General features: G+C 37.9%; 1 protein-coding gene and 1 pseudogene across 3 annotated transcripts in view; both read right to left on the bottom strand.

Moving 5' to 3' along the window:
* Nucleotides 1-13,112, bottom strand: part of CDKAL1 (CDK5 regulatory subunit associated protein 1 like 1) — a 718,226-nt gene that overhangs the window by 148,858 nt on the left and 556,256 nt on the right. The window lies entirely within an intron of this gene.
* On the bottom strand, nucleotides 10,312-11,165 carry LOC104654801 (annotated as a pseudogene). The gene has a single exon (XR_004056877.1). The product of XR_004056877.1 is annotated as a glutathione peroxidase 1-like (transcript).

Here is a 13,112-nt window from a genome sequence, read left to right as displayed (position 1 = left end):
TGACTAGTTCTGGGTTAACCTAGACAGAAGAATGAAGAAGGCTGCTCCCTAGGGATTGTGGGGCTCCTAGGGCTCTCTGCCAAGCCTTAATGTCAAGTTAGTTGGGAAGGAATCCATCAACTACTGCATCATATAACTTTGTAACGGCCCCAGGGATATCAATCATATATTTTTTTGCTTGATTCCAAAACGAACTGGAATTTACAGGGGGAATTTTTATTCCACCTCTTTGTATTTGTTTATCCTAAAATAACAAGTTCAAAGCACCCAGAAAATAGTTAGAGGGAATACTTTGTGATTTCACTGATAATAAACATTGAGAGGAGCGGCAGTAAAGGAACGTAAGGTACATGGAAAATATTTTTTACTCCAAGAGTATGCCTTTGACACTAAGTCATACCCAGGTAGATTTGGTGAGTCAGTATTATAGTACTTCAGGAGAAAATAGTTCACTTATTACCTATGAATTCCCCCTAAAAACTAAAAATTCATCAACTGAATTTACCTAGCTTCTCCTAACCCACATAGGTTTTGATCTGCACAGTTTCTGAGGATGAAAGATTTACATGTATTATCTGCCAAGTAAATAAACAGGCACTTCAATGAAATAAATTTCTGCCTTTCCAACTTCAGTTGCTCCTCCATCACCATATATCCAATTAAAAATATTTTATTTTAAAAATATAGTCTAAGGATTAAAAACTGTTAGAAATCATCCAAAGATTTAGAGTAGATTAAAATTAATCTATTAGAAGTGAAAAATCTTTTGGACTACATAAGATGACAGTTCAAGTCATCATAAAATTGCAAATGTGGACTAAACCACTGAGAATTTTGAGTTTTCAAGGCCTCCCTTCCCTTTCTTCTACAATCCTATTCAATACTTGGGATTAAAAGTTCTTACCCCAAAACAGGTAACTATGTAGTGAAGAAACCAGACAAACCAGCTAACACCTGAACCAAGTGATCAAATTTAACGTCATCAATAAAGGGCAAAAGCACATCATATACCTTCTCAGATCTTCTGAGAAGGACACAACATCATTTTTATTTAGCTTAAGAGGGCAAAGCATATAACCTAAATCTAATCATGAGGAAAACTCAAACTCAAATTGATGGACATTCCATTAAATAACTGGCCTATATTCTTAAAAATGTCATATCATGAAAGATAAAAAAGGCTTAACTGTAAAGATTCAAGGAGAGTACAGAAATATAACAACTAAATGCAAGTCATGATCCCAGACTGACTCCTCTATTGGAAAAACAATTGCTATACATATTGTCGGGTTCTTGACACAGTTAGAATATAAACTGTAGATTAAAGCACTGTGTCAGTGTTAAATTTCCTGATTTAGATAACAGTACTGTGATCATGTAAGAAACTCATTCTTAAGAAATATATACTGAATATTAAGGGGGTAAAGGGACATGATGTCTGTAACCCATTCTGAAATTGTTTAGGAGTAAAGTATCTATGACTACATCTGTATCTGTTGTCTTTCTCTTCAGAGAAAGTGAAAGCCAATGCAGCAAAATGTTAAAATCTGATCATCTCACTAAGGGCTATACAGGTTGAGCATCCCTAATTCAAAAAATCCAAATGCTTCAAAATCTGAAACTTTGGAACACCAACATGACTCCATAGAATTCCGCATCTGACCTCATGTGAGGAGCTGCAGTTAAATAATGCATTCAAACCTTTGTTTCTTGCACAAAAGTATTAAAAACATTGCATAAAATTAATGCTAGGCTATGTTATAAGGTATATATAAAACATAAATGAGACCAGGCATGGTGGCTCACACCTCTAATCCTAGCACTTTGGGAGGCTGAAGCAAGTGGATCACTTGAGCCCAGGAGTTTGCAACCACCCCAGGCAACATGGCAAGATCCTGTCTCTATAAAAAATTAGCCAGGTGTGGTGGTGCATGCCTGTAGTCCCAGCTACTTGGGAAGCTGAGGCAGGAGGATTGTATGAGCCCAGGAGGTCGAGGTTGCAGTGAGCCACTGAACTCCAGCTTGGGCGACAGTGAGACCCTGTCTCAAAAAAAAAAAAAAAAAGAAAGAAACATAAATGAATTTCACGTTTAGACTTAGTTCTCATCCCCAAGATACCACATTATATATATGCAATTATTCCAAGATCTGAGAAAAATCAGAAATCTGGAAAACTTCTGGTCTCAAGCATTTTAGATAAAGGATACTCAACTTGTACTGGAGGTCTTTATATTATTCTTACAACTTTTCTATAAAAGACAAAATCATTTTTAAGAAGTTTAAAAATTTTTTAAGGCCTATAAACTCACTGTCATAATAGGAAAACAACTTTAAAAACTGACACTTGTTTGGTCAAAATGTTCTAAAATTACTTTGAATTTATGGGATGAGTACTTATTTTACTGTTTATAAGAGCAAGAAACAATAAGAAAGAATGAAGTCTATGTCTCAAGCTTTTTACTTAATAGTTATGTAACCTGAGACAAATGAACTTAACTTCTCTGAGCAGAGCTAACTAACTCATGTGCAAAGTAAAAGTCATAAAAGACACCTAAAAGGATTGTTGAAAGAATAACAGGAGACAAAGTACAAGAAAAGCACAGACTATGTTTGTTTGTTTCTGGCCCATATTAACATCCAAACAATGGAAGGTTTCTTCCCTTGCCCTTCTAACTTCTTATCTTATCCACACTTCTCTGAAGGCATGTCATTAAGAGTAGCAAAATAAAGCACCAGGACATTCATCTTAGATTACAAGATCCCAGATGGAATATAACTAGTACAGTACATTTTTGTCCATTTTGTTATTTGCTCATATTTGATTATATTGTCCTTAATTATAAAATAAATGTGGTTGCAAGGGGCAAGAGTTTTAAAAGAGTTTCATGTTAGATTACCAAATCTATTCCATTGACTTGAATACACAGTTAACATTATACTCTTATACTTGGAACTACATGTATAAGTCCTTCGGAACGTTATAAATATATGGAGTTACTAATGAACCATCCTCATCACAGAACAAAAATAAGGCTAAAAAATAAGGTATATTGGCCGGGCACAGTGGCTCACGCCTGTAATCCCAGCACTTTGGGAGGCTGAGGTGGGTGGATCACCTGAGGTCAGGAGTTTTGAGACCAGCCTGGCCAACATGGCAAAACCCCATCTCTACTAAAAAAAAAAAAAAAAAAAAAAAAAAAAAAAAAAAAAAAAAAAAAAATTAGCCAGGCGTGGTGGTGGGTGCCTGTAGTTCCAGCTACTTGGGAGGCTGAGGCAGGAGAATCACTTGAACCTAGTAGGTGGACGTTGCAGTGAGACGAGATCGCACCACTGCACTCTAGCTTGAGTGACACAGTGACACTCCATCTCAAAAAAAAAAAAAGAAAAAGAAAAGATATATCATTATAAGGTTCTTTATCTTTAGAAGTTACTCCAAGAGTCTACTCACTTTGAAAGTTGTTATTAAGGTAATAAAAATGAATTCAAATTGAATATTACAATTTTAATAAATCAAGTTCATATAAAAGGCATAAAAGAATTACTATATAGATCCTTGCAGTTTTTCTGAAACTTGTATAAAACAAGGTATGTAATCACCACTGGAGAAAAAGTTAGACTGAAATATAATAAAGATGACTTTTCAAAGGATAAAATTTATATTCTCCTTATTTAATATAAATTCACTCAGTCTTTCTCAACTCTAATACCTACCACCATTCAGCATGTGAGAGAAAACTTATAACCACATATCTTCTTCCTCTTTTGGTAATTACAAATTCATAAAAGAAGCAGGATAAAAATGAATGCCAAAAGGAAAGCAAAAAATTAAACAACCATAAGAAACAGGTTGAGTTTATTTCTTTGACAGGCCTTTTTTTTTTTTTTTTTTTTTTAATGATTTTCTATCACTACAAAGCACGAATTAAAATTGCTATCAGTGAAGTCAAGGCTCTTCAAGGCATATATGATTCTTCATTATTCTAAAGTTGGGTTATTTTAGAAAAAGATTCCCAAGACCAATTAAACATTCCCAAGTACAGCCATTCCTGACTTTTTCTAGAAATGGCTTATAATTAACAGAAGAGTCTTATGAAAGAGCTTTTAGTACCAGTAACAATCTGTGGGTTTTCTTCTTGCCTTTACCATCTTAGGTAAAAACCAATCCCACAAAAACATGACTCCATCCCGAAGTTAGTCTACACTTGTACCGTACACATCTGGTCCTGTTGGTCTGACTACGCAGAGTTGATTTACATGGTAACGGAATTTAGTTCATCATTGTCACATTGGGGCTAAACAAAAAGTTGGGCTAGTGCTCTGTGACAAGGAGGCAAGAGGTGAGGTTCAGAGGGTAGAAAATTAGGGAGAACAGTGATAGTACAGAGGGAAAAGGTTGGGATACTGAAAGGATGATTCTGATTGAGAGGAATCAGGAGCACAAGACTAAAAAAGATATTACCTGTGGCAGTAAAAACTAATAGAGTTCTTACAGGTGACATCCCTGCTGTGGTATCTCCCTGGTCCCCTTGTGCAGGTCCCTGGGAGGAGAGGTACTACATCAGCCCACACGCATGCACACTGTTTACACTGCTGGAGAGCATTTCCATCTTAGAAAGAGTCTTTTCTTTCATGAGATCTTGACAAGGTCTGCTTCCATTTACTCCAGATTAGTCATGTTTGTTAGATTCTCTATTATAGTTTCAAGATGGTAGACAACGCAACAGTATCATTGGCAAACTTCCCTCTATACAGCTGAGGCTTAACAACAATTTTTGTTATTTTCACATGTTTCAAAGTTCCAAATGTTATCACCCTCTTTTCCTTTAGTTTTGTTAGTGTGAGAGTGGATATAAGGGAAGTGCTCAATTTAAGAAGGATTCAAAGGAAAAAAAAAAAAAAAAATGATCCAATCAAGTCTCCAGCTTCTTCAAATGTTCCCAAATCAAGAGTTTTCTACATGGTTCAAACACACACACACACACACACACACACACACACACACACACACACACACACTCAATAAGCTTATCTTATGGTGCTTAGAACAACAAAAACAAAAAGAAAGATAAAGAGGCCACAAGAAAAAAGCCAATCCTGTAACTGGCGAGTAGAAACAGCTTGGAAAAAGATAAAATCAAGTGGGGGAAAAGATAGGGAGTAGACAAGGAAAGAAGGCTGGAGGGGGTTGGTGTTTATACTTCAGAGTAGAAGAGGTCAGGCCTGGTCCAGGGAATAATCTTATGACCATTACAAAAGATAATGTCATCAGCACCAGCTGAAGCAAAAGGCAAAATCAATTTATATTGCCTTAAATTTTAAGCAATGTTCAAGGGTCCTTGCAAAATGTTCTTGCCTACCAATATTTGATCTGTTAAGTCTACAGTCAAGGAAAACCCAATTAGTGAACGTCTGTGGCATGAGTTAATGTTTTCCATAGAACACAGAATAATTTGCTGACATGCAACTAAGTCTGGGACTTGGAATTATTTAGTTCAAAAGAAGAAGGCATATCTAAAGTCTCAGGAATAAGTCACAGAGATTCTTTAAATCCACTTACGAGTTTTCAAATATATCTCTCGTAGTATCTTCTCAATGGGCTTTCTGATTCCTTTGTTCCCCTGCCACCTAGACAGAGCTTTACAAAACAAACACAAGATCACTACTATTCAGTAGCTCCCTACTGACCACAGGGTAGTTTAAAGCTATTTAACACGGCTTATATGGCCATCTTAATCTAAGCCTTGCCTATAGTACCTGACTCATTTATTGACACTAACCTATTCCTGCATATTGTTCTCCACTCCATCAAAAACAAACAAATAAAAATAATACATCTTACTGCCCCAATGGGAATGAATTTTATTCTCATTAATGTTCCCTGTTTTGTCTGTGCCCAGGTTCCATCCCATGCTGCTCCCTGTAACAGCCATTCTTCCTCTCTCATACAGGTAGCCCCCACTTCTCACAGCTGATGGCATCTCGACTTTCAGAATTCAATTTTACAGCATTTGTCAATCCAACACATACTGAGTTCCTGCTCTATGCCAGGTATTGTGCTAGGTGCACACGATAGAAAGATTAGCCCCCACATTTCTCATAACCAGTTATACATCATGATAAGTGACAGGGTATAAATAAGCACTGAAATTTATGGGAACATGGATGAGGTGGGGAGGAGAACAGGGTGATCATGCCAGCCAGGGATGATCAGGGAAGGCTGAAGAGAGGCTTACATGCTAAGTGCAGATGATCCAGCTTCTCCTCCCCAACCAGTACCCTGCTGTGTGAGAGGACGAGGAAGGAATTTGAGGAAGGGGAGATGAATATAAAAGTATGTTGGGAACTACAAGCAGTAAGATGTGGAAGCAGAGAGTGAGTTGGAAGGAATGGCAAGATTGAGGAGTGGAGAAGCAGGCAGGAGCTCCTCTGTATGATCTTGGGCTAGTTAATTAATTACTCATAGCCACAGTTTCCTGATGTGCAGAATGACAATAATAACAGTTCTAACTGCAGAGAGCTGTGAGAATGAAATACATTAAAGTGCTCAGAACAACATCTGACATATAATCATGGCTAAATGTTAACGCTTACTCTTATTTTTGTTATATCATTATTATGATTAGGCCCAAAGATTATTGTGACTGTAGGGTAGTATCTAGCTAACTGTTCACAGATCTAGGAATGAGCATGTGTCACCTAGTGACACAGCAAACCCTGGGTAACATAAAGCCCTGAAAGATCAATTAATTTAGCTGTCTTGAAAAGTCAATGTTCTCAGATCAAAATATCCCATAGTTGGTGTACAAGTTTCAGATAGTTGCAGTAACAAATTACCACAAAACACAAATTTGTTATATTACAGTTCTGGAGGTGAGAAATCTGAAATAAGTCTTCTAAAATCAAGGGTTTTGGCAGGGCTGTGTTCCTTCAGGAAGCTCTAGGGGAGAATCCGCTCTTGCCTTTTCCAACTTCTAAAGGCTACCTGCATTTCTTGCTCACGGTCCCTTCCTTTACCTTCAGAGCTTATCACTCTGACCTTTGTTTCTGCCCTCACATCTCCTCCTCTAACTGGGACCCTCTTGCTCCCCTTTATTAGGATCCTTGTGATTACACTGACCCCACCCAGGTAATCCATGAAAACCTCCCCAACTCAAGAGCTTGAACTTAATCGCATCTTCAAAGTTCTTTTCACCATGTGATATGGTTTGGCTCTGTGTCCCCGTCCAAATCTCATGTCGAATTGTAATTACTGTGTTGAAGAAGGGACCTGGTGAGAGGTGACTGGGTCATGGGGGCAGACTTCCCTCTTGCTGTTCTCATGATAGTGTGTGAGTTCTCACAAGATCTGGTTGTTGTAAAAGTATATAGCACTTCCCTCTGCCCCTTTCCTGCTGGCCATGTGAAGATGTGCCTGCTTCCCCTTGCCTTCTGCAGTGATTATAAGTTTCATGAGGCCATTCCAAAAGCAGAAGCCTTTACAGCCTGCAGAAACGTAAACGTAAACACAATTAAGCTTTTTTTCTTTATAAACTATCCAGTCTCAGGTAGTTCTTTATAGCAGTGCAAGAATGAACTAATACACCATGCAAGGTAACATATTCACAAGTTTCGGGATTAGGACATGGATATCTTTGAGGACTCATTACTCTGCCTACCATATTTGGTCTCATTGCTGCCATTTGAGCCCCTATAACAACTAATTTAATAATTATATTTTAGTATTTCTATTTGAATTCAAGAAAATTTGTTCAACTAATTGTACAAACGAAAAGTCATTAGATTCATAATAAAATAGAAGTGAAAGAATGGGAAATGGAGATAACATATTTACACCAATCATCTAGAAAAAGAAAGCACCTAAACCTTTCTATATATATATATATAGGTTGAAAAGTGGCCTTAAAACTGTCTATTATTAGGCATTTCAAGAAGTCTTTGAGATCATTAAATTCAATTTCCCATATGTTAAATAAATATCCTCTGTATGAAAACCCAGACAAAGAAGAAGGCTCCCAACTATCTTTCTTCTACAATCTGGCTCATACTTCCCTCTAGTATAGAGTCATTACAAAAAGCTCTGTTAAATGATCTGCTGAAATCCAGATACAACAAAATTATGGGCAGGCTAAAAACTCCATTGAAAAAGGAAGTAAGAAAAATGATGTGTCGGCCGGGTGCGGTGTCTCAAGCCTGTAATCCCAGCACTTTGGGAGGCTGAGACGGGTGGATCACGAGGTCAGGAGATCGAGACCATCCTGGCTAACACGGTGAAACCCCGTCTCTACTAAAAATACAAAAAACTAGCCGGGCGAGGTGGTGGGCGCCTGTAGTCCCAGCTACTCCGGAGGCTGAGGCAGGAGAATGGCATAAACCCGGGAGGCGGAGCTTGCAGTGAGCTGAGATCCGGCCACTGCACTCCAGCCTGGGCGACAGAGCAAGACTCCGTCTCAAAAAAAAAAAAAAAAGAAAAAAAGAAAAATGATGTGTCCAGAAGAAAGGAGATTGAAAGATCAACTGGAAGGGATCAAGTACAATTAAGTTGCATAAGAATAAGAATGTCAAGATAGTCTTTCTAAAAAAGAGAAGTTAAAATGAAAAAGTTCTTGACAAAAGGGTCTTCCCTATGGGTATGTTTGGGAATCAATTTAGAATCAAATATACTTAACAATCCAGAGTATAAAAATTCTTGAAAATATTTTTTCTCTTTCCTCCAAGAAAACAAATTTAATTTGAAAATCTGATATGGAGTAAATAATGCAATTCTGTTACTGAGTAAGCTAAAAGCATCAGGATTCCTTCCATTAAAGCAATCTGATATTCTTTAAAACACTGAGTTGTTAAACTTAAGGATTACACTCAGAAACAAAAAGTTTTAAGAGCATTTAAAGAAAGTGACAAAGCTCTTTTATATGCTATGTTTCTTGGACATATATGTGCACAATCACATGTCAGTGTATGTGAAAAATAAAACATTCCTTGACCCACTGGCAGCTAGATTTGGGAGAGTCACTGTATGTCATTGAGTTAGCTTCATATGAGTTAGCTTCTATATATGATTTAAGAATATTCTTTATTCAACATCTGTTTCAAGTGATCACCCTGCCTTGGTATGAACACCCACAGCAACAATGTAATTCCTCACAAGGAAAATCTACCAGAGACAGTTTTGGCAAAGCTGTCTCTATCCCCCACAAGAATGTCCCTCCAGTCCTCTTAGAAACACTCCCTCACATTCTTTCTTAAGGGTAAAGTTCCAGAAACTGCAGGTAAGTGAACTATGATTCTTTTATGAGGACATATATTTAAATATATTGCCTTTACTCTCTGGTTCTAAGATGTAAGACAAGCAAGCAGGTAGATATATCACAATTTAACATCTTAAAGCTATATAAACATTCTAACAGCCACTCTTGCTATCTAATTTTTTTTCAAGTCATAAGACTCCTAATATAAAGATTTCACAACAATTTCATTATTCGTCATCAATATTTTCTAAAAAGCAAAGTCTGGAATTGACTGCTGAGGATCAAAAGACTTTTTAAACTTAGGCGACCTTTCCTAGGCAGACCAAGAATCTCAGCTACAATTTAAAAATACTATTTGAATTACTTAAAATGAATGAAGACTAATGAAGGAAGACTTAATGGAACAGAAAATATAAACTTGCAAATCTGACCTTTCATCTAAAAATCTAGTTGCTCTCATTTGGCTTAGGTGATTTCATTATTAACTCTCTTATACATCATAGTCTTGTAAAAGCTAAAAAAAATAAATTTAGTTTATCCTGCTCTGGAAAATATATTGTGTAATTTATTTTCATTATAAACTTAGGAGGATTATACTCTTTTTTTTTCAGTAGGCAAACAGGGCAAAGAATTCATCTCTCCCCCTATACAAATGCAAAATGCAACTAAAGGGTGTCTTATCCATTTGGGATTTAGATAATTAAGAATACAAATAATTCAGTTCATTTATTAGAGCTCTACCATAATACATTAGAACGCTGAAATGTATTTATATTAATGCTAGTATTTATGTAAAAGTAAATATGAAGGGGAGAGTATACTTATCTTTATGTCATTTACAGGGGAAGAACATTTTTTGGGACTTGTTGTTAGCAGAAATAAAATGTATCTAAGAAAATAGCGTATCTTCACTAAGAGGCGTTCTAAAGCCAAAACAAAAAAATATTATTTGAAAGCAACTGGTATTGTACTCTTCTTCTAATAATGGGTTAGCATCTACTTTCATTATTGATTTTTAAAAAATTTACAGTTGGCACACAATAATTGTACATATGTTCACTGTTGATTTTTTTTTTTTTTTTTTTTTTTTGCTGACAACCGGCACTTTATTAGTGGGGAAACTCGCCTTGGTCTAGCAGAGACTGGGATGGACAGGAGAGCGCCCATCTTGAGGGGGTATTTTCTGTATTATCAGGTGTTCCTCCTTGCAGGTTTAGAGGAAACACCCTCATAGATGAAAACCCCCCAGAGAGCAGCGCTGCAACTGCCAAGCAGCCGGGGTAGGAAGGGGGCCCTAGGCACTGCTGGGACCTTGAGACAGCAGGGCTTCGATGTCAGGCTCGATGTCAATGGTCTGGAAGCGGCGGCTGTACCTGCGTACGGGCACACCGTCAGGGCCCACCAGGAACTTCTCGAAGTTCCAGGCAACATCGTTGCGGCACACCAGAGACCAGGTGATGAACTTGGGGTCGGTCATGAGCGCAGTGGCATCGTCGCTGGGGGCTGGCAGGGCCTCCCGCAGGAAGGCGAAGAGAGGGTGCACCCCCACACCGTTCACCTCCCACTTCTCGAAGAGCATGAAGTTGGGCTTGAACCCACCACCAGGTCGGACGTACTTGAGGGAATTCAGAATCTCTTCGTTCTTGGTGTTCTCCTGATGCCCAAACTGGTTGCACGGGAAGCCGAGCACCACCAGGCCCCGGGGCCCAAGGCGCCACTGCAGCTCGTTCATCTGGGTGTAGTACCGGACCATGGTGCCTCAGAGGGAAGCCACATTCTCCATAAGTAGCACCTTGCCCCGCAGTGAGCCCAGGCTCACAGGCTCCCCGCCGGCCAGCGGGCGTGCCGAGAAGGCGTACACTGACTGGGCCCCTGCCGCCGCTAGCCGAGCAGCACACATGGCGCAACTGTCCCAGAAGCTACGAGAGTCACTGTTGAGTTTTTTTGGCAAGGAAATAGGCTTTGGAGACTCAGAAGGGGGGAGGTAGTAGTGGGTGAGGGATTAAAAAAAACCAACACTACATTTTGGGTACAATGTACACTACTCACATGATGGGTGTACTAAAACCTCAGACTTCACCACTATACAGTCCATCCATATAACCAAAAACCATGTGTACTCCTAAAGCTATTGAAATAAAAAATAAATAAATTTTTTAAGAAAGAAAAAACCAAAAAATCGCTACCCATTTTGCAACAGTATTATATTTTAGTGAATTCTAGTTGCATACGCAGTTTCATAAACTACCTAAGACAGGTAGAGTAGACAATTATTAAATTTTGGTAAATTTAAGAGAACCAAGAAGACTCAGTGCACATCATATATCTTCTCTTTGACTGCAGATCTCTCAAGTTTCATCATTTTTGCTTCTTTTTACCTAAGTTTCTGCATTTTATAAAGATGAAACTCTTCCAGGCAACGATTTTTACCTAGAGCATAATTACAGGAATGTAGAAGAGTCTTGTGGATTGAATTGTATTCCCCCAAAAAGTCATATTGTAGTCCTAATCTCCAGTACTTTAGAATGTGACCTTATGTGGAAATAGTCTTGTTTCAGACATAACTAGAAAGATGAAGAGCAGGGTGGACCTCTAATCCAATATGACTCATAGTCCTTATAAAAAGACAGTCATGTAAAGACAGAGACATACAGAGGCACCTTGTGACAATAAAGTCAGAGACTAGAGCTACCCAACTGCAGGCCAAGAAACACCAAAGACCACCAGGAAACCACCAGAAGCTGGGAGAGGCCAGGAAGGATTCTGCTATATGATTCTGAGAGGGAAGAGGCTTTTCTTTGTACTTGTAGCCTCTAGAACCGTAAGACAATACATTTCTGTTGTTTGAAGCCCCCTAGTTTGTGGTACTTTGTTATAGCAGCTTTGGGACATTAATACAAAGAGGTTTAATAAAGAGCTGCATGAGAAGAACGATGGTGCAGAATCCCAAAATATTGGCTCTTGTGAACAGAACAGTATAACAGAATAATAAAAGGAAACAGCTTCACAAGTTGGCCTAGGACACTCTGAACCTAGGTTTGCTGTTACAGATTGCAGTGCAGTGGAAAGTTCAAAAATTTCCAAGTGCTAAACAAAATAATAAACAAAATAAATAAACAAAAATTATTCTGTTTCAAAAGAATGAGAAAAGAGGTCATAGACTGGAAAAATATATTTGTAAAGCACATATCTAATAATGAATTGTTACCCAAAATATACAAAGAACTCGTATAACTCAACAATAAGGAAACAAACTGCATGATTAAAAATGGGCAACAGACCTGAACAGACACCTCGCCAAAGAAAACATACATATGGCAAATAAGTCTATGAAAAGACAGTCAACACCATATGTCATTAGTGAATTGCAAATTAAAACTACAGTGAGATACCATTACATACCTGTTACAATGGCCAAAATCCAAAATGCTGACAATACCAAATGTTGACAAGGATGTTGGCAAGTATATGGAGTAAAAGGAACTCTCATTCATTGCTGGTAAGAATGCAAAATGGCACAGTGGCTTTGGAAGATAGTGTGGCAATTTTTTACAAACATACTTTTACAAACATACTCTTACCATACAATCCAGCAATCATGCTCCTCTTTGGTATTTATCCAAATGAGCTGAACACTTATGTTCACACAAAAACCTGCACATGGATGTTTATAGCAGCTTTATTCACAATTGCCAAAAATTGGAGGCAACCAACATGTCCTTCAGTAGGTAAACGAATAAATTGTGTTATGTTCATACAATGAAATATTGTTCAGTGCTAAAATAAAATGGGCTATCAGGTCACAAAAAGGTTCAAAGGAATCTTAAATGTATATTACCAAGTGAAAAAAGCCAATCTGAAAAGTCT

This window comes from Rhinopithecus roxellana, chromosome 4 (genome assembly GCF_007565055.1).
Source record: "Rhinopithecus roxellana isolate Shanxi Qingling chromosome 4, ASM756505v1, whole genome shotgun sequence".
Classification (NCBI taxonomy): Eukaryota; Metazoa; Chordata; class Mammalia; order Primates; family Cercopithecidae; genus Rhinopithecus; species Rhinopithecus roxellana.
Note: the sequence above shows the minus strand (reverse complement) of the source record. Positions and strands in the feature narration are given on the sequence as shown.